Genomic DNA, 21,940 nt, shown 5'->3' on the forward strand with positions numbered 1-21,940 from the left:
CATTCTGAATTTTACTCTGTTAATTTCATTCTAAACACTTTACTAATCTTGCATTTTACAAAATAAAATAGACATCTATTACCTTTGTATATTTCTTGGGTCTAATTTTCCAACTAACCCTTTTCTTCATTCATTTGGCATCTTAAATGATTTATATCGGTTTCCAAAATGCACAAATTTCACAAGTTGTGATGTCCTAAGTTATACTGTTGTTTGTATCCTTCTCTTTTTAGCATGGTGTTTATCTAATTCTATAATGCTAACATCCATTCCATATATTACCCATTTTTCTAATTCTAATATAGCATTAATAACTACACATTCCTCTATACACTTCTTTTCTTTTAACAGTCCCTTTAAATTCTTGATCAAATGTTTTAAACTGTAAGGAAATATTGTACCTTCATTTATTTCATCAGCTTTTCAGAAGTGTCCATCTCAGCAACTTCATTAGATATGCAACAGTTAGGTCTATCTTTCTTAAAATATGCAATTACCTATGTTTCTATTTTTTCAAAGTAGCTTTCACAGTGAAAGTCATTCTCTTTTATGGCATTAGGCCTGTAAGTGGCAGCAGATGCACTCACATGTAATGAAGCACAAGGCCCCAATTTGGCACTGCTAGTCAAGAGTTTCCTCTTATAGGAGATGTCACTTTTTGCACTCAACAAGCTCTCCTGCTAAATTAATCTTTGGTTGGCATTTATGTCTACTTGAAACTAGCTTGCCACTTCCTCAGTGTGGCACCATGACAACCTAACAGATGGGCCTAAGGACATGCATGCCAGATGATCTGAATGACAACCAGGTTTAAGTATTATGGGATAGATTCCCATCCTCAAATATTGAAATAATGATCCACACCAAATATGTGTATATTAAAAAAATTAGAAAGTGTCTCATTTCAACCTTACATAAATTTTTAAATACTTATTTCAGGTATATGTGAAAATTAAAGATACATCACACCTCATACTTACACCTATGTTTTTGTACGTCCAGATACCAGTTAAATGAAATTGAGGCCAAACTGGTATCCTCAGGGTTCTTAGAATCACAGAGGATGTTAAAGGCACCTTCCCTCTGATGAAACATTGAAATTACTAAGGTCAGGTATTCGATTTTTTACTCAACTTCTTCTTAAATACCTTGTCTCAGTTACAAGTCAGTTTTCTGTCCTATTCCTTAGGATAGGTGCTGTTCATCTTCCAGCTACTGATCTACCGTGCTCTAAATTATTTACTTTTTCTTATTCTTTCCTACCTGTCTCTTTCATATTTTTCCCTCCCAGTATAACTTTTTTAAAAAAGAATTTATTTATTTGAGAGAGAGAGTGAGAAAGAGGATGAGGTGGGGGTGGAGGGAGAAGCAGGCTCTCGGCCAAGCAGGGGAGCTTGATGCGGGCCCCATCGCAGGACCCTCAGATCATGACCTAAGCCAAGGCAGATGCCCAACCCACTGAGCTGCCCAAGCGCCCCCCAGTGTAACTTTTATTCCTTGTTATTACTCCAAACTCTAAAAACCTTGACTCTTTTTTTATCATTCTAGTTGTACTATTTTAATTTATTGTATTTACTACATTATTATTATTATTTATTATTATTATTATTTTGTGGCATTAACTTCCCCTTTAAATTGTGGTGTATCTTGCCACAGGATCCAGTGTTTGGCCAGCTTTCATTACCAATACTTGTATGCATTTACCTCATTTTTTATCTTCCCTTTTTCTGTTTTGTTATTCTTGTGAAGAAACCTCAGGTTTATATATTTCTTGTGCTTAGTGACAATATTAACAAAATTGGTTCCAAAATGTGGGTGGATTAATATTTGAAAGTGATATGGTTAAATGTGACTGTATTCTTCCAAAATACTATTTTCTCCTGAGGGTAGGAGGATTTAAGGGCTCTATAATTTGGCTAGGTTTACCCAATACAGGTTAAAATAGAAAAATTAGTCAATTAGACAATTTGGAACCAAAAACGTTTTTATTAAATCATTGCTTTAGGATAGCCTGATATATACTGCAAATGTTTTGTTGTCCTAAACCTTCCCAGCTAAACTTGGATTCCCACTATACTTTCATAAAGTTTTAGGATGTAGTTAGAAAGGAATTTACACGATAACTTAGCACTTTAAGAAGTTAAGGCCACATGTTATTTTATAGGTATATTAGTAAATCTCAGAGAGCTTAAATGTTTCCTATAGTCACTCAAGGAGCTTCTTAAGAAGGCTTATAGACCTTCTTTTTTTACACCTTTTGTAGATTCGTTCTAGCACATTTATACCCACAGCTTATACTTTAAGGTTATTATTATTATTATTTTAAAATAACTATTATTATTTTTCTCCAAACATATTTTAGATAATTCTATAAGTAGCAATTAAATAATTCTATTAGTAGCAATTTAAAGCATACTGAACATTTAGAAAGAGAGAATGACTAATAGAGTTAATTCAACATAGTCTACAGTCAATATAGACTAGCTAAGTTGAGCTCTTGACTCCAGCTCCAGGACTTTCTTTCTTTCTGTGAATTTCTGGGATCTTTAGGCTCAATTTTTCCTTCTTGAATTTAGGTCTTTTTACAATAACTTACTGCATGACATTTTGCCTAGTCAAATTTTGTTTTGCTGGGTTTTAAAACTATAGTTTTATTTGAATATGATGCCTAACCAAGACAAGAGCATTGCCTATAGGAAGCTGGCTGCCCACTGATCCACCCCTGTGACATTACCTTATGCTGAGCTGGGCTGTTAGAGTCCAGGAGCTGGACCTCATCTCTGCAGTCTCAAGAATTCTGCTATTATTATGTCAAGAGATTATTAGAATTTCGTGGAGTACTCACTCATTTACATGAACAAAACTCAAAGAGACTGATAAAAATTTAATACTGACTATGATTTATACATAGTTAAGCATGATAATTGAATGGACTGGACATCCACGTTACCAGTTTGTTTATTTTCTCTTTGTGGGCATATCCACATAGAAAGTCTAATTCTAATCAGATTTCTCAGCAAACTTGGAGGCAAAGGAATGGTTTTCTGTGTTCTTTTAGATAATGGTCAGTCAAGTACAACCACAAAAGGGGACCAAGAAGAGGCACAAGAAAACAAAGTTTATTCTATTCACAGATCCTAGAGAAGATGCAGAGCTGCTTAAATGGCCACATACTCATATTTAAAGCACCCTCCACCCTAATCAGGGCTTGGAGAGACACTACTTTTTTTTTAATTTACTTGTGTATTTATTTATTTATTTTTACTTTTCTAACCTTCCCTTATCTGTGCCAGCATTGTTTCTGATGGTCTTTTTGTTTTAGGTATGTTAGTAATTTTATTTAGAGTACTTACGACCTGTGTCTTCTAACAATGCATATTGTGTTTATCTCTCAAAAGGAGAAACAATCCTTTTGTCAAGTCTTTGGATTAGGAGACCTTTATTGATGAAAATAACTTAGCAGCAATGTGGAAAAGATATTTTTAATGTGTGTAACTTGCACAACTGTGCCACCTAACTGAGGCTGAGCTTTCATCCTAAACTTTTAGTTCAGTATTACCTCCTAGTTTCTGAAATTCTGAAATTGCACTGGAGTGCAATGAATCATTGAAGCCTTTTAACTTCTCTAAGTCCCATGCTCTCTGGCTAGTTCACTGCAGGAGGCTAATAGCCTGGCCAAAACCCTGCAGATCAAAGACATCACATTTTGAAAATTGGGTCAAATATACTCCTTTTTTTGTTTACAAGTCTGAGTCTCAGATTAATCTCTTGAGACAGAGGTGCCTCAGGCTTATTACCATATATCTGTTATAAATTTCATCCTTTATATCCTACTTTTACTATATCAGCTCCCAGTCTACTTTCTTATATCCTAGTAAGGCAGGCACATTAGACACCTGTGGTTTTGGTTTCTAAACAATTTCTAAAAACCAGTTGCTGGCTTTTGCTTCTATTATCTATGCACTAACCATGAACATGTATTTAATTAATCTCACCAACTTTGATCACTCTTTTCTTCAGCCAAACAAAATCTGCTTTGTCTTATTGATACTGCTGACTTGGGTTCTCTTTTACAATGGAAGCATTTGTACACATGATTTGATCTTGGGCTCGTCTTTTTTATTAATGCTTTAGAGGCCTAAGGATATATTTGACACCAAGGATAATATCTATATGCTTTCCAGCCATCATTTCTTCTACAACCTGAGCGTGCCATGCCTAGAAATTATCTCCTGCTATGGAGAAATTTCTATCAATGCATTCATTTCTTTGACCTTGACTATTGTCTAGATTTTCTTTATGAACTAAAACTGTGATAGCTCTTTCGAAACTCATATGTTTGGTTGGCATTTGTCCCCTTCCTCACCTGTGTAATGGAGCATTAGGAGCTCTAGATAAAAGATAAAAATGCTGTATACAGATGCATGTTATTTGATTAATTTCTCACCCAGTGGGGAAAAGGAGACAGAGTTTAGGGTTATATTCCACACTGTGTTTTCTACAGTAAGGATAATAGCACCTGTCTGCAACCATCTCATTTAGTAGCTGCCAAGGGAACAATAATTTTAAGAAACATATAAAGACTTTTAAAGTTCTTAGAAGAAGAAAAACTTGAGATAAATTCCAAGGAGATGTTTAACTTATAGGTAATGCAATGATGGCAGTGTCTTTTTTTTTTTTTTTTTTTTTATCTTTTCCTGTGCTATATTCAGTTCCACATTTTTGCCAGTGGACTATCTTGATTTTCTTACATTCTCCTCAAAAAAGAAAAGAAATAAACAATGAACAAAACTATACTAGGTACACATATATAAATACATTCTTATAATGAACTCTAAGATTACTCTATTCATACATTCTTATTTAGAATTAGTTGGATGTCATTATTTTAAAAGACAACTGAAATATTCAAGGTAAAGTTCATATGAAATTGATATTATTAACATCATAAATTGCTAACCTCTTTTTTCAAAATTCTGAACAGCAAAATTATACTGAGTATTTTAATTTATACAGCTTATCGACAGATTAGTTATTCCTATCAAGAAAACTAAGAAGTGAGATTTTATTAGTAGTAACACTAGAAGGAATTCCTTCCTGACTTGAAATCTATAGCACTATACTTGCAGCTTTATATTATTTTACCTTCTATTATAAGAATGCACCAATCTGATCTTTCTTATTAGACTGCATGCTCCTTGAATATAGAGTCCACATCTAATGCAAATTAACATCACCTGTGCTGCCTTACGCTTAGAATAGGTCAATAATATATTATATCATGTCAACTATTTATCTAATATATCTCCTTCTATATATATAAATTATGGTCAGAAAGTGGGGATATAGGTTCATGATAACCATTTGGAGAGCACATCATAGCGAAAGAGCAGGAAATGAAATAAAATATGAGTCTTAAAGCAAGCTTTTAGTGCTTCCGTTAAGGTCCCTGACAGGTTATCTTCTACATGGGATGGATTCAGCTCACTGTGATGTAGGTAAATTCAAGAAGTATGTTTAAGTAGACTTCCTGAATTTGAAATTTGGTAGCTACAGAATCTTGGTAAAGTCCTTTAAGTTCTTGGAGTGAGTTGCCCAAGTATAGGTGGGAATAAAGAAAGCTCGGGCCTTGACAGTATTTGAAGATTTCTAAGGCTTCTTAGCCTGATCTACAGACGTGCATGCTGTGGTCCAAGCTTACACTGCCTTGATTGGCTGCATTGGACAGAATGGTGTGTAGCTGGCACTGACTCAGGAATGTTTTTAAAAGCCTCTAATACTCTGTTGTGTAAGTAGGGACATGAGAGATGCTCTTGAACCTTGAAAAGCACATGCTATACTTTTTGTTCGTTTGTTTGTTTCCTGGAGCTGTGAGCAGCTATCTTTTCTTGGTGTCACTTCAGAACTTCTGATAGTATTACTCCCGGAGCAAATCATTAGTACATATTGGAGTTTCTTGAAAATATATTCTATATTTAACACTTGGTCAGTTATAACTGAGACGAGATCCCACACATGATTAACAGGAATATTTCCCAGGGGAACTGTCAAAAAATTGGGACCCAGAGAACAAAAGTTAGTGGCCTTGGACTTTTAAGAGGATTAGCCTTGCTTATGGACTGGTTATTTGAAGAATTAAAATATGCCAGAAAAACAAGAAGATGCTAAGGAATAAATAGGAGAAGGCTAAAAAGATAAAGAAGTTACTTCCTCCATTGAAAAAATATATATATATAATGGACAGTAAGGGAAACTGGGAATGAAGTAGTGTGGGAGTTTTCTGAAAGGGTGACTAGTTTGTGTATGTTTAGGCAAAGAACATACTCCTCTTGGGGGTGGGTTGAACAACCCGTTTGAGACCCAATCACAGCTATGAGAGAAATTATCATTGAAAATGAGGTAGGAAAATCCTATAACAGATACATACCATCCAAACACAGGGGGGAAAAAATGTACTGGTGGCTGCTAGAAGGGGTGATAGCAGGTAACCATTGCTGAGAGTAAGCAAGAAAAGCAAACCAGGAGATAGGACATGATAGAGGAAGTATTGGGATTCCCTGGTGGATATGGAATAGAAAATCTACCTCATGTTATGCCGGGGTGAATTCTGTATGTCACAGATCACAGTCACCAAAGTAAACGACCCAGTTGGGAAGTTTAACATTCCAAAAATAGAATGTATGAGTCTTAAGCTCTGTTGGATTCTCCAAGTCAATGGCTTTGCCTCAGGGTCTCACATCTGCCAATCTTGGATCAAAAGATCAAGGGCAAAAAAGTGGAAAGTGTTTTAGAGAAGGGAATGTTTCACTGACCTTTTTGATGTAGTTAGCTAACAAAGAGAAGAACACAGAAGAGTATTTTAAAAAATGCTCTCATGTGGTACCTGGACTAGTTGCAAGTGATATTATTTTCTTTGATTCTACAAGAATCTGCTTAAGACTGTGAATTTAACTTTTTTTTTTTTTGCCGTAATGGCAAAATATGTTTCTCTTACAGAAACCCTACCTTTGAAAAAATTTAAATTTGTTCACAAAATCCAGTAGTAAGAGATTGCAGAGTTTAAAAATAGTTAATTTGGGAAAGTTCAAATGAATGATTAACACTGCTTTACTGGAAAAAGAAAACCTCATTGTTAAAATTATAAGTTTTCTCACCATGAAACCATGAATTGTGCTTGTGTTTGGTTCATGTGTTTCCTGCTCAGAATCTTCTGCATCTTCTCCTTAGCTGTTTGTGTGCATTTATAATTTCTCACCTTCCTCTCTCGGATAAGATGGAGCTATGACTTGATCAGTAAAAATTTACACACACTAATATGATTATTGTAATTAGTGGATTAATTTAACTGAAGAAAAAAATGGACTTTCACCAAATTTTTATTAATTAAATATGCTTAATCACTAATTTATTTTTTTATTCGATCGTAACTTTCCTCTGTTGGCAATTTCTTTTTGCACTTCACCCATAATTTCTTGATTTTTGAGTTGATTTGTTGATGCTGCTGCAGCCACTGTTAGTATCGTCATCATTTGTGTTTCAAGAATAATTTCCCCTGCCTTTCAGTAAGGATTTTTTTTTCCTTTTAAAGCAGAGTTTATTGATCTGTAGCATTGGAAATCAACCACAGGTAAAGAGTAGGGAACGTTGAACACATTCTATCTGCTGTCTAACTGCTCTCTCTCAGTAGTTAGGTAAATACTTTTACACCTCTTTGAATCTTGCGAGATGGCTCAAGGAGTCAAGGATAGGAGACGAAACAACTTCCTCCCTTATTTAGAAATAATTACCTCAATAAGTGATTTTATTTTTAAATTAAAAATAAAAGGTGGAAATAATACAAGACATTTTTAACCAAGAGAATTATTATTTTTAACCTTTGGGTGAATTTTTTTACCTGAATATCTCAATTACAGTAGCTAATTTTATATTTGGTAATTGGATTTGTGTCTGCGTATGTGGATGTAGGGGGTGTTTAATGTTGTGTAAGTAAATATGTCTTTTTTTTTATCTCAGCATGACAGTACTATTACTAAAGAATGCTGCATTATGAACTGCAAAGACTTTGGAGAGCTCAGGAAAACAAATATGACAGTTTCTCTGTCTATGTAAAGCATTTTGGGTATAGATTAAAAATGTCTGAGAATAATAATGTGTAAATATAAAGCAAATATTATGAATTCTCATATAACTCAACATATGTCACACATATTGTGTCCTTCAAAAAAACCCCAGGAATTAATATTATCTTACTATGATTAAGATTAATTCAGTTTACACATATTTAATCCCTTGATAGTGGGTCTGAGTTTCCTTATTAAATTACTAGGAAAAAAAAATTCTGAATTTATCATAGAAATATTTGGCCAAATTGAAAGGAAGTTGTGTTTCTGTTGCAAGGAATGTGAGCAACAGAAAGGACGTACGGAGAGATGGTGCAGTATCACATGATGTTTTCAAAGTCTCCTTACATATTTTATCATAGTTGCCATAATCTGTCAAATCATCCTTGATTATAATCTTTAAACTTGCTCCTGAAAACATGCCTTTTTTTCAGCTTTGCTCTTCTTGCATATGCTTTTTCCTGCACAAAACTAGCAATAAATCAGTAATTTTTATGTCATTGATTTATAATGTAATAGTCATGTCTGTATCTGATTGTCCTCAAACTGCATAATGGAAAGATTTCTCATATTACATAGTTATTTTAATAACTACCCAAACTCTAAGAAACAGTCTCCAAAATTTAGTTTCTCAGAACTTATGCCCAAGATGATATTTATGCCAAATATATAGAATTAATTCCAGATCTCTGCCTCTACCAGTACTTTGCTTCATACTCTCTTATGAAACTGAAATAAACATAGCATACACACAAGAAAAACTTTATGCAACTTAAAGAATAATAATAGCTGGGCCTTCTACTGTTTATACTCAGACCTATGAACGAGAACTTTACCATATCTCAGAAGACCCCAAGGTGTCCTCCGCATCAGGATAGCCTCTTTCTCCCTCAAATAACAAGATACTATCTTGAATTTTCTATGAATTATTTCCTTGCTTTCCTTTATAGTGTTTATCATCACTGTGTGTATTCCTCCCCAAGTATATTGTTTATTTTACCTCTTTTTGAGGTTTGTATAAATGAAATCTATTTCACATATTTTTTCTGACTTACATTTATTTTGTTTTGAGATTGATGGTTGTGGTCCTTTTTTTACTACTATAGACTACTCTTTCCTATAGATGCCCTAATTTATTCTTCCAATCTACTATCAATATTTATCAATTCCAGTTTTTTCTACTTTCACAATGATATAAATCCTTTTATATATGTCTTCTTATGTCCATGTGTTATTATAGCTTTTAGGGGAAGCAAATATTTAACTTTACTAGGGAATGACAAACTATTTTTTAAGATGAATATATCAATTTACACTTAGGCTGGCAGAGGAAGAGAGTACACTAGTTTTCATTCTTACCATCATTCCTAATTATCTGATTTCTTCCTGTCACTTGCTTGTAAAATTTTGTTATATTGTGACTTTATTCTGCATTTCCATTTTCAAATACTTATTGATAGTTTGCTTATCTTTAAAAAAATCTGTGTGTTTTATTGGTTCACTTTCTATTAGATCATAACTTTTTTGACTCATGTCTTCTGTATTTCCGTATATTATAGACATTTATCATTTCTTGGTTGGTTGTTGGGTTTTTTTTTTTTTTAAGATTTTATTTATTTATTTGAGAGAGAGAAAGTGCATGAGTGGAAGGGAGGGAGGAAGGGGAAAGCAGACTCCCTGCTGAGCAAGGAGCCCAATGAGGGACTTGAACCCAGGACCCTGAGATCATGAACTGAGCCAAAGGCAGACACTTAACCAACTGAGCCGCTCAGGTGCCCCATTTGTTGGTTACTCGTATCACAAATATCTTTTCATTGTTTGAACATGGATTTCAATTAACAGAATTTCATAATCAAATATCATCAAAATCATCAGCATTTTCAATTATTATTTACACTTTGGGATTTTATTTAAAAAAATCATTTCACACACCAATATCATAAAGAAATTGTTCTATCTTCTAAACTTTTACTTTATTAATGTTTAGTAATATTATTTGTGGAATGTATTTGTTTTGAATGATAAGAGGTAGAACTCTATTTTTCCACATGGCTGACTATGGTTCCATCACTTATTTAAAAGTTCATGTTTCCTGATTGATCTGCAACTCCATCTGTCACATAACAAGTGTTCATATGTAGGTGGTTTTCTTCTGGCTTGATGTTTTATTTAATTGTTCTATTTGCATAATATGCCATTTCTTTTTTTTATACTATAGATTTCTAATACATCAGGATATATGATAAAGCTTATCCTCTAATTTTGTCTTCATAAACATTACTACAGAGTGATTATGTTTTTGTCTCATTCCATCACGAACAAAGAACGACTGTGTATGACATTACTATTCTGGAAAATTGTTTGGAATTAGTAGGGAACTCCACAGCATTGCCTTTTTTCCCTTTTTTTCTAACATCCCTAATTTTCATACATTTTCATAGCTTCCTAAGTAGTACAATGCTGGGTAGAAATGATAATAGTGGGGGCACTTGTTTATTCTTGACCATAATGGTAATACTTCCAATGTTTTATTATCAAGTACTCTGCTGTGGAGGTTTTATAGACATCTTTTATCAAGGTAAAAATAAAGTTTCTATTTTCAAGATTTTTTATGAACCAATTAAGATAACCATAGTTGTTATTTTTTGTTTCCTAAGAAACATTTGTGTATGTTTTCTTTTAGAATTATTACAGTTTAATATTTTAGATTCATATCTATTTTCCATTTTGAGTTAAATTTTATGTTATATTTTCCTATATATTGATGCCCAATTGTTCCAGTACCATTTCCATTTATTGAGATTAACTTTTCTTCGTTTAATTACCTTGGCACGCTATATAAAATCAATTGTGTGCAGAGGAGTAATTTTGGATTCCCTACTTTCATCCATTGATATATGTGTCCACTCTTTGGCCAACACCAGACTGTCTTGATTATATAACCTTTATAATATGCCTTTAAATCAAGTAGTTTGAATCCTTTATGTTGCAATTTAATTACATTTTTATAACAGTATATAACACACAATACCAAATTTTATGGAGCGTGTGTGTGTGTGTGTGTAAGGAGACATTATAAATCAATTGAGATCATCAACGTGATCTAATGACTGTAAGAATTTATGCGAATACTCCATCAGTGACACAAGAAAATAGTTGCTGGAAATTCCTCTAGTTATTTTATCAATATATGCATAGCATCCGAACTCTGGCCAACTCACTTTTACATCATGATAGAAATCAGAGCTTTGGTGGAATGTTAGCATACCACCACAAACAAGGACAAAAGAAGATGACTCTCAATTTTATTGTGTCAGAAAACAAAGTTGTTTTCAAATATGCTTGAACTGTGTTGAAAATAAAAACAGGAGTTCAACTTAGAGAGAACACCCACTGGAGAAGTAGTCACTGAGAATTAAGTAAATAAATTTAGATACACGTTATATGCATACACACATCCCTCCCCACTACATGCATCTTTTTTGATGAAAATATAGATATTACTACTGTTGTCTGACAGTTAAAGTGCCACAGAATGTAAAATTGAGAGGAGGGGCAACAGGCATATCATACTGCAATCCATATGTACCATTTTATGAGTTATTACTGGAATAAATCTAAGTAATAAGAAAATTATCAAAATAACATAGAGCTGTAGTAAAAATATTGATTTTCCAAGTCTATGTAAATAAACTGTATATGAATGACTCTTCGCTCGGTAAAAATTTTTCTCTAGGCCTGACATCCTTTCTACCAATTGCTAGAAGTTAATAGAATGAGAAAGCATAAATAAAGTGGACTGGGAAACTCATAAAATGTGAGGGAATATTGGGAGGATATTCATGTTAACAATCTAGAATTTAAACCACTGTTATTGTAAAGATCCTCTTCACAATTCTGTATCCATATTTTGTTCACAGAAATATTTTTCTTAACAGTGTCTTTTCATATGCCTCTTTTATACTCACCGTTTTCCTAAAAGTGCTTATTTCCTCCTCTGCTCCTTGTAGTTTTTTCTTTGTAAATCAATCCAGTGACCATCAGCGGTGCTTCCTGTGGGAGTGTTCTGGAGTGTATAAAGTACACCGAGAGAGAAGAATCACGGGTGTTAATTACAGTGCAAAATCTCAAATTACTGATGGTCATAACCTACTGCAACATCTGGAGCTTATCTTTTAAAAATTGTCTAAAAGGTTACTACTTTTAGATTTTAGCATTACTATAGAGAAAAGCTAAATCACAGATGGCATAGTTCTTTTTATATATCACCAGAGAGCTTTAATATGTCATATTACAATGGAATGCTTTAGACATATGAGCTCCTTAAAATATAAAATTTATCATATAGTTTCTTCAGCATATTCTCTGAGGCCATAACATGGAGGTCAAGCATTATTAACCTTGAAAAATAAAGACAATATAAAATGCTAAAGAAAATAAAATGCCACTTACTTTCAAGAAATGTAATAACCTTATCTTCCATTTTTAAATAAATAGCAATATCTCCTCTCCAATTATGTTTAATTTTAATGAATTTAAATATACTATCAGTTTACTTAATTATATAGATTAGTAGATATATTTGCTTTTAGCAAAGGTACCACCTCTCTGAGTCTTTTTATATCATATGTTTATGAATTAAATGTACAGTGTTTTATATATATATATATAATGTGTGTGTGTATATATGAAAATAAAAAGAGACTAAAAATCTGTGATCTTGGTTGATTAATAAAACACTGGATGAAGAAATATAATAAAATAAAATGGATAATATAAGGGAAATATAAAATATATACAGAAATCAGTGAAACAGAAATACATATTCCTATATATATAATCAACAAAGCCACAACTTACTTCTTCAAAAAGATTAATAAATTCCCTAGATCTATTACTTTAGAAAGAAAGCAATAATAAAACATTTCTTATAATCAAGAAGATAAAAGACAGTCACCACACAATCTATGGACATTAAAAAGTTAGTAAGATAATATTATGAACTTGTTTTTGGCAGCAAATTTGTCAGTGAAGTTAAAATGGAAAATTTCTCCAAAATATAATGTTTCAAAACTGACAGAAAGAAATATGAAAATCTGCATATTCTACCATTTAAGGCAACCAAACACATTCTTAAATATTTATCCATAAACAAAATCCCTGATGAAATTAATTTACCAGTAGATTATTCCAAACATTTAAGGAGAAAGTACTACCAATATTATCTAAAAACCTCCCAGTAATAAAAAAATATAATAAAAAATAAAATATTGAGGGAGGCGCCTGGGTGGCTCAGTCGTTAGGCGTCTGCCTTCGGCTCAGGGCGTGATCCTGGAGTTCTGAGATCAAGCCCCACGTCAGGCTCTTCCACTGGGAGCCTGCTTCTTTCTCTCCCACTCCTCCTGCTTGTGTTCCCTCTCTCACTGGCTGTCTCTCTCTCTCTCTGTCAAATGAATAAATAAAATCTTAAAAAAAAAAATTTAAAAAAAATATTGAGGAATACTTTCCAGCTATTTTATGTATCCAGCATACCTAAAATCAAAATCTGACAAAGCCATTACAAGAAAAATTAAAGATCTGTATCTCTCATGGGCCACGATGGAAAGATCCTAAAAAAAATGAAGTATTATATAAAGTGCAATTTAAGAAAAACTTTGACATGTAAAATAAATAATTCAACATGACCATTAGGGTTTATTCTTCAAATTTGTGAATAATTTAACATTTAAAAACAAAGGGAAAAAGCCATGCAATCATCTCAATATATTTTGAAATCATATTTGCTGAAATAAATTGCTGTTGAATTTCAGCAAATATGATTTCTGTTTAGGATTTTTTTTTTTCTATCTTTGTCCAATAGAGGTATAGAAGGAAGAAATGAGGGAGAAAAAGCCCTGTCTTTGAAGGAATCAATAGATGTGTAAAATTGATAAATCTCTAACCAGTTTAACAAGAAAAAAGAGAAATGACACAAATCACCAATATTAGGAATGAAAAAGCAGTCATCACTTCTGATTCTGTAGATATTAAAAGGGTAATAAGGGAATACTACAACCAATTCTATGCCCATAAATTTAATCGTAGGTGAAATGAGCAAATTTTTTGAAAGACACAAATTTTATATATATGTATATATAATTTATATTTATATATTATATAATTTATATATATTTATTATATATCATATAATTTAATTATATATTGCATATATATGTATATATGCCTGGGCTTGTATCTATTTTCTTTTTTTTTCTTTTTTTTTTAGAGAAAGAGAAAGAAGAGGGGCGTTGGGCAGAGAGAAAGGGAGAGAGGTAATCTTAAGCAAGTTTCATGCCCAGCTCAGAGGCTGATGCAGGGCTCAATCTCACAACACTGACCTCATGACCTGAGCTGAAATTAAGGGTCAGATGCTTACCTGACTGAGCCACCCAGACACCCCTGGGCTTATACGTATTAAGGAAATAAAATTCACAGTTACAATCCTTCCACTCCAAAAAATTCTAGGTCCAGATTTTTCACTGGTGAATTCCACAAAGCACTAAAATATAGATAATACACCAGTTCTTTACAAGATTCACCAGAAAATAGAAAGAAGGGAATACTTCTTAATTCATTTTGTGGGACCAGACTTACGCTGATACTAAATTCAAAGAATGCGTAAGAAAAGAAAAACATAGACCCATATTCATCACAAGTATAGACCAACAATTCTGAAAAAGAAAATTAGTCCATCAAATCTAGCAGTATAAAAAAACCTCACATTTAAGTAGGACTCATAATAGAAAGCAAACCTGGTTCAATGTTCAAAAATTAAAATTAAAAAATCATTCTTCAATAAAAGGAAACAAGGGTCTTTGAATAAATGGCTTATTCTAGGACTAGGGTATGGAATATACAAGATGAGTTTGGACTTCTTGCACAATGCCAGAAAATAAAGAAGTGTCCCCACCCCTCACAAAAGCAGAACAAAATAAAACACAATGACCAGATTATGCCAAAGGGACACAAGGGCCAATTGATAGAGATACCAATGGCCAAATCTGGAACAATTTTAGCAACAATATCAATAATGTGTTATTGTATTATACTACATTACATTACTATATTACTATAAAATGAATATATTGATATAAAAATGATTAAATAAATAAAAGTCTGAAAAATAGACAAATCTTTTGTGCAGAAAAATTCCAAATAATTTATGTAAATATCCCTCCCTCAAGCAGGTGTAGCATAACTTCCCATTTATAGAAAGGGGTGAGGGAGAGAATAATTTTACAATGGAGAAATCTAACAAAACTAATTCAACCTGAAAAATCATGATAACATGTACATTGATATGATATGATGAGAATAGAACTTAGTCTTTTGGTCTTCTCTCCATTTACTTATGAGGAAACATAAGACAAATCCCAGTTGAAGGACATACTAGAAAATGTCTGATCAGTACTCTTCAACATTATCAAGATCATCAAAAAAAAAAAAAAAGTCATAGCCAAATGGAGCCTTAGGAGATATGATAACTAAATGTAATATGGAGATAAGATCCTATAACCAAAAAAGGATATCAGATAAAAATTAAGGAAATTTGTAAACAGATGGACTTTATTAAATAATAATTGTATTTATATTGATTCATTAGCTGTGGCAAATTTAGCAAACTAATATAAGATGTTAATAAAGGAAAATGAGTGTAGCCATCTAGAAACTCTACATTATCTTCACAATATTTCTGTATATCTCAAACTATGATCATATCATTTGGTCTAGAAGAAAATTTGACAATATTCAACACATATTCATGTTAAAAATTCTCAGCAAACTTGAAATAGAAGAAACACTCTTATCCTGATAAAGGGTATCTAAAAAATACTCACACTCAACATCATACTGTATGATTAAAGATTGAATGTTTTGACTCTAAGATCAGCAACAAAGCACAAATGTTCATTTTCATCACTTCTATTCAACATTGTATTAAAAGTTTTAACAGTGCTTTAAGGCAAGAAATAAAAAATAAGGGGCGCCTGGGTGGCACAGCGGTTAAGCGTCTGCCTTCGGCTCAGGGTGTGATCCCGGCGTTATGGGATCGAGCCCCACATCGGGCTCTTCTGCTATAAGCCTGCTTCTTCCTCTCCCACTCCCCCTGCTTGTGTTCCCTCTCTCGCTGGCTGTCTCTATCTCTGTCAAATAAATAAATAAAATCTTTAAAAAAAAAAAAAAAGAAAGAAAAAATAAATGCAAGCAAATTGGAAGGGAAGAAATAAAATTGTCCCTATTCACAGATGGTAAGATTTATCTTAAAAATACTAAATTATCTACCAAGTTCTTGAAATTAATAAATGAGTTTAGGAAAGTCATAAAATACAACTTACAAACATAGTTTAAAATCTTATTTCTATATCTCACACTGAAAATGTAGAAACCACAATTTAAGTAGATACTAATTATAATAGGTTAAAAAATTGAAATGCTAAATTACAAATCTTACAAAACATGTGCACGAAATGTGGGCCGAAAGGAAGGAATCGAAGACCCAAATAAATAGATAAATATACTATGTACATTGATTGGAAGATTCAGAATACTGAATAAGTCAGTTGTCCCCAAATCTATCTATAAATTCAGTGGAATCACAATAAAAATTAGCTAGGGATTTTTTTTAAGTATCTACATGCTAATGCCAAATTTTATATGGAATTCATAGGAACCAAAATTACTAAAACATTTTTGAAAAAGAAAAATATAGTCAAATGACTCACACTAACCAATATCAAACAACCGATAGTGCTGCATGCTATAGTAATTGAGAAAGTGTGGTAGTGGCAAAAGTATGGTCAAAAAGTAGATGGGAAAAAATAGAGTCCAAAAATTAATCCACACAAATGTGGTCAGTTGGTCTTTAGCAAAAGTGCAAAAGCGTAACAATAGAGAAGGTATAGTATTTTTAACAAGTACTGCTGATTCCATTTATATAAAATTCTAGAAATTACAAACTAATCTAGAGTGCCCAAAAAGAAAGCAATCATTGTCTTATAATTAGGAGATAAGAAAGAAAGATCACATTTTTGGGCAAAGATATAAGTGATTGATATTTTGGGGCATGGTTTCTTGGGACATATGTACAGTTTATTGCATGTCAATTATACTTCGATCTATAAAAATTTTAAAATAATAATGGCAAAAAAGCATACTTCATGTTGTTATTTTGATTTATGGCATCCAATAATCACCAATTTTTTAAAGAGATATTTTAGCATACAAAAGACATTTTTTTTAAAGACAGTTATTGAACAAATATCTGTCAGGCAGTGTATTAGTGCTTATTCAACTTAATCCTTACTACTACCCTTTGAGGCAGTAACTTTATTTTAGAAATAGAGTTAGAAGTGCAGAGAGGGGCGCCTGGGTGGCACAGCGGTTAAGCGTCTGCCTTCAGCTCAGGGCATGATCCCGGCTTTATGGGATCGAGCCCCACATCAGGCTCCTCCGCTATGAGCCTGCTTCTTCCTCTCCCACTCCCCCTGCTTGTGTTCCCTCTCTCGCTGGCTGTCTCTATCTGTCAAATAAATAAATAAAATCTTAAAAAAAAAAAAAAAAGAAGTGCAGAGAAATTTGTAATTGCAGGTAGCACTGCAAATTACAAAACAATGTTAGAGGAAAGTTTTTGAAAATTGCTGAACTAAACTTCTCTAATAAAATGTGTATCTCTCTAAGAATGTACTTGGTATGTCTGGATATGACACCATCAGATGTGCAATTTGAAAATATCACTCTAGGGGCACCTGGGTGGCTCAGTCGGTTAATCATGTGACTCTTGATTGCAGCTCAGGTCATGATCTCAGGGTCCTGAGATGGAGCCCGTGTTGGGCTCTCCACTCAGCAGGGAATCTTCCTGAGATTCTCTTCCTCTCTCCCTGCACCTACCCCCACTTATACTCTCTCTCTCAAATAAATAAATAAATCTTAAAAAAAAGAAAGAAAGAAAATATAATTCTAACTTTAATGTGGAAAGCAGGTTGAAAGGATGTTTGGGAACAGATAGTTGTAAAAGGACCAGATAGCAGGCTAATTTCAGTATTTTATCCAGCAAACGACTACAGTCTGGACTAGAACAGTGGAAATGAAGATAAATGGACATTGCCAAAATCTGTTTGTAAGAAATCTCACTCACACATATCCTAGTGACTGAGAACTTGAGAAAGTATTTTCATTGTTTAGAGAAAATAAAATTATTAATAAGAAAATTAATTACATTTGTTCAATTTGGGCAGGTCTCTTTGAATATATTAAAGTTATATTCTCTAAATACCACTTAATCTCAACTCTATCATTAGAATTAATTTAAGTTATATTAAGATCCTACATTATTCATACTACGTGGCTAAGAAAATGTATTTTTGATTTTTTATATATATATTTTTTTAACATTGAGAGGTTTGGGGTTTTTTTTTAGATTTTATGTATTTATTTGACAAAGAGAGACAGCAAGAGAGGGAACACAAGCAGGGGGAGTGTGAGAGGGAGAAGCAGGCTTCCTGCCTGCCGAGCAGGAAGCCCGATGCGGGGCTGGATCCCAGGACCCTGGGATCATGACCTGAGCCAAGGGCAGATGCTTAACGACTGAGCCACCCAGGCGCCCCTTTTTTGATATTTAAAACAGCTGCTGTGGAAGACCTCTTGTGAAACCAACTGATTTGTTTCTACAGGAAGAATCCTTTAATGATAGCTTCTGGCTTCCTTGATCTGTACTCCGTCCAACCCATATAATGGGTGAGTTAAGTTTCTAATCCCCTGTATGCAACCTGTATACTTGAAATGCAAATAATATTTTCTGCTCCTCCTGGTGGAGCCCCAATTCGAGATCTACTTTCAGATTTTATCGGACTATGTAAGACTACTTCAGGTGCATTCGTAGGTTTTTACTATGTTTCCCCACACCTCTATATACTTATATATATAGCTCCTTTTATTAAACCCACAATTTTTAAACACAGAGATCTTTACCTTTGGATCTCAGTCTCTGGAACTGCTGGGCTTCTGCCTGGCACCAGTAAATGCTCATTTAGTGTCTACTGAATGATTATTGAAATGTTTATAGCATTAAGTGAATTTATTTTTACCCAGGGGTCAACTATTATGCTATATATTTTGAAAATAATAAAAAGGGTATCCACATGGACTGGGGAAGAAGTATAGAGATATGTTTTATATAAAATTTTATATTATCCTGCCCTCTATATAGTAAAAGAATCTGTAAGCAATATTGGGGAATTAACGGTGTGCAGCCATAGTTTTATTATTTTTAACAGGTCTAAAGTTTGAGTAACCCATAATAGTTTTTGATAACTTAAAAAAGCAAGAAACTTATCTCATTCACTTAAAAGAGAAATGTGAAATGAATTTCATGAAGAAAAATTACCCAAGGGATAGTCCGAATTTTGCAGTATAAAAGAATTACCCATTCTCCTTTTATTAGCTTTGTAGACATAACTGCAAAATTAACAAACCATGAAATTCAACACCACACCAAACAGTAACAGATGCCTGACTTTGCAGTTGCTAGAGCAAAAACCCACGAATATATTTCAAGAATTGGAAGAGAGATCGTTTTGCTTCTTTTGAACATTCAGACATTTTCATGCTTTATGCATACCCACTTAGAAAAGATTCCTATTAAATGTACACTCTAGATCATTGGTGAAATAGAGGAAACATTTCAAAACTCACTGAAGCATTGCCATCATGTGTCATACTTGCAAATATAAGTTGTAGACAACAGTGATAATCACAGATATTTTACAGAATAAAAATTAAATACCACATCTCTATGTGTGTTATTACAGATCTGCTCACATCTCTTTCTAATGAGATATTAAACTTACAAACTAAATTTTACCACTAGTTCAAGTAGGTGGTAATTATTAATGGATTTTTTCCTTCATACATTCATAGGATTACCAATATTAATTTTTTTGAGAATTCGGTTATTGTATGTGCTTAAAATTCTTTTAAAATACTTAAACTTTGTGTAAAATTACTTTGAAATTATTCAGATGAAATTTAGTCCATTTATAAATCAATTACTGCCTTAAAAATAAAATCATATTCCTCTTAAAAATATTAAAATAAATAAAATAAAATACTCTGATCCAGATATTTCAATTCTTAGGACCTTATCCTAAGGACAGAATCAGAGATGTACAAGATTTATATACAAATATGATGAGTCATATATTGATGATATTCCTAATAGTGAAAAATTGTAAAGAAGCCAAATGGTTAAATACGGTTATCCATATAACGCACCATGTGTCCATGTGTGTATTTTAGAAGAGACAATTAAATCACATAGAGAAAATGTTTACATTGTTTTTTGTTATTTTTTTTACTTTATTAAAATACTGAGTTTATTTCACAGGTATATTTATGTGTCCCCACCATTTCCATTTGTCTAACTACCACTACTACTATGTCCTATCATAACATTTCATACATACTCGAAACCAAACAAAGAGTGGAGGAATTCCATCTTTAAAAACTAAACAGGCATTTTGGACAACACATTTTTGGCAATGGAACCTGGACAACACTTATCAGACATGGTAGGGGAGGTTCTCTCTCTGCATTATAAAAAGGACAGCCAGATATCAACTGTTACAGAAATGAAATAAGAGAAAATTTTAACAAACTGTTTAAACTATTTTCTTAAAGACACTTCCTCCACTGCCAGATATCTTTAACAGCCTCTTGGTCAGTCATGTGGAAGCAATTCTTTACACAATTGATGAACTTAGCTTCCACTTTGGGAAGAAAACCACCTTTTTCTATATTGTCTTTAATGTCTTCTACAGAATTCTGTCCTTTCGGTGTTTTGGGAGTCTTTTCCTGTTTTTTGAAGGATTCTTGAGCTTTTGATCTTGGTGTTGATAGTTTTGAATCTTTTCCATTCTTGTTTGATTTTCGTGCATTTTTGGCTGGAGTATCTCATACAAAGTTCTTTATTGAAGACTTTTCTTCAGATTCCTCATCACCAAAATCATCATCATCATCATAGTCATTGTCATCGTCGTCATCTTCACATCATCTTCATCAGCAGCAAGATTTACTTTTTTTTGTGGAAACCTGCTACCACTTCCAGATAAGCTAAGGAGTTTCACATCCTCTTCCTCTTCATCTTCTGACTCTGCATCTTCCTCCAGAGCTACTAAGTGCTGTCTACTGATATGCAGGGGCCCTGAACCATATTTCAACCTAAGACCATGGGTGGGGTTATTTCAAGCCTCCAAGGAAAACCATTCAGACATTTTCAAAGTTGCCAGTGTGACTTTAATTGGACTGCCTTCCTAATTCATTGCCTCTGATTCAACGACGTGTAATTCATCCTTTGCACCAGCCCACAAACTGACTGGTCTTAAAGATAACTGGTGCTCATTTTCATCATTATCCACCTTAAAGTGATCATCTTTGCCAGCCTTTAGTTCACAACCAAAAAGATAGTTCGGGGGCCTCAGGGGGCTCATGTCTACATCCATCGAATCTTCCATGTGGTAGTGGCACACAGGTAAGATAGAAGGTGGGCAGAGATAAAATGACTACTGTTCTAGAGAGCTGCAGTGCAGGATAGAATCACACCACAAAAATGTTTACATTGTAATGAGTAATTAAATTATAGCAACAATATTTAAAGGTTATGAAATATCACCTCCCACTCCAGTGCACAATGAGAATACACAAACACACACTGACACACATACACAAATGAAATCTGTCCCTGATGTATGTAAAGCAAAATGTTAATAGTATTTATTTCTGAGAAG

The 21,940-nt window shown here is 33.2% G+C and overlaps 1 pseudogene; it reads right to left on the reverse strand.

The window, feature by feature from the left end:
• Positions 1–20,828: 20,828 nt before the first annotated feature.
• LOC113264660 (nucleophosmin-like) lies at positions 20,829–21,667 on the reverse strand (annotated as a pseudogene).
• Positions 21,668–21,940: the final 273 nt, after the last annotated feature.

The sequence above is a fragment of the Ursus arctos genome, unplaced genomic scaffold (genome assembly GCF_023065955.2).
Source record: "Ursus arctos isolate Adak ecotype North America unplaced genomic scaffold, UrsArc2.0 scaffold_13, whole genome shotgun sequence".
Lineage (NCBI taxonomy): Eukaryota > Metazoa > Chordata > Mammalia > Carnivora > Ursidae > Ursus > Ursus arctos.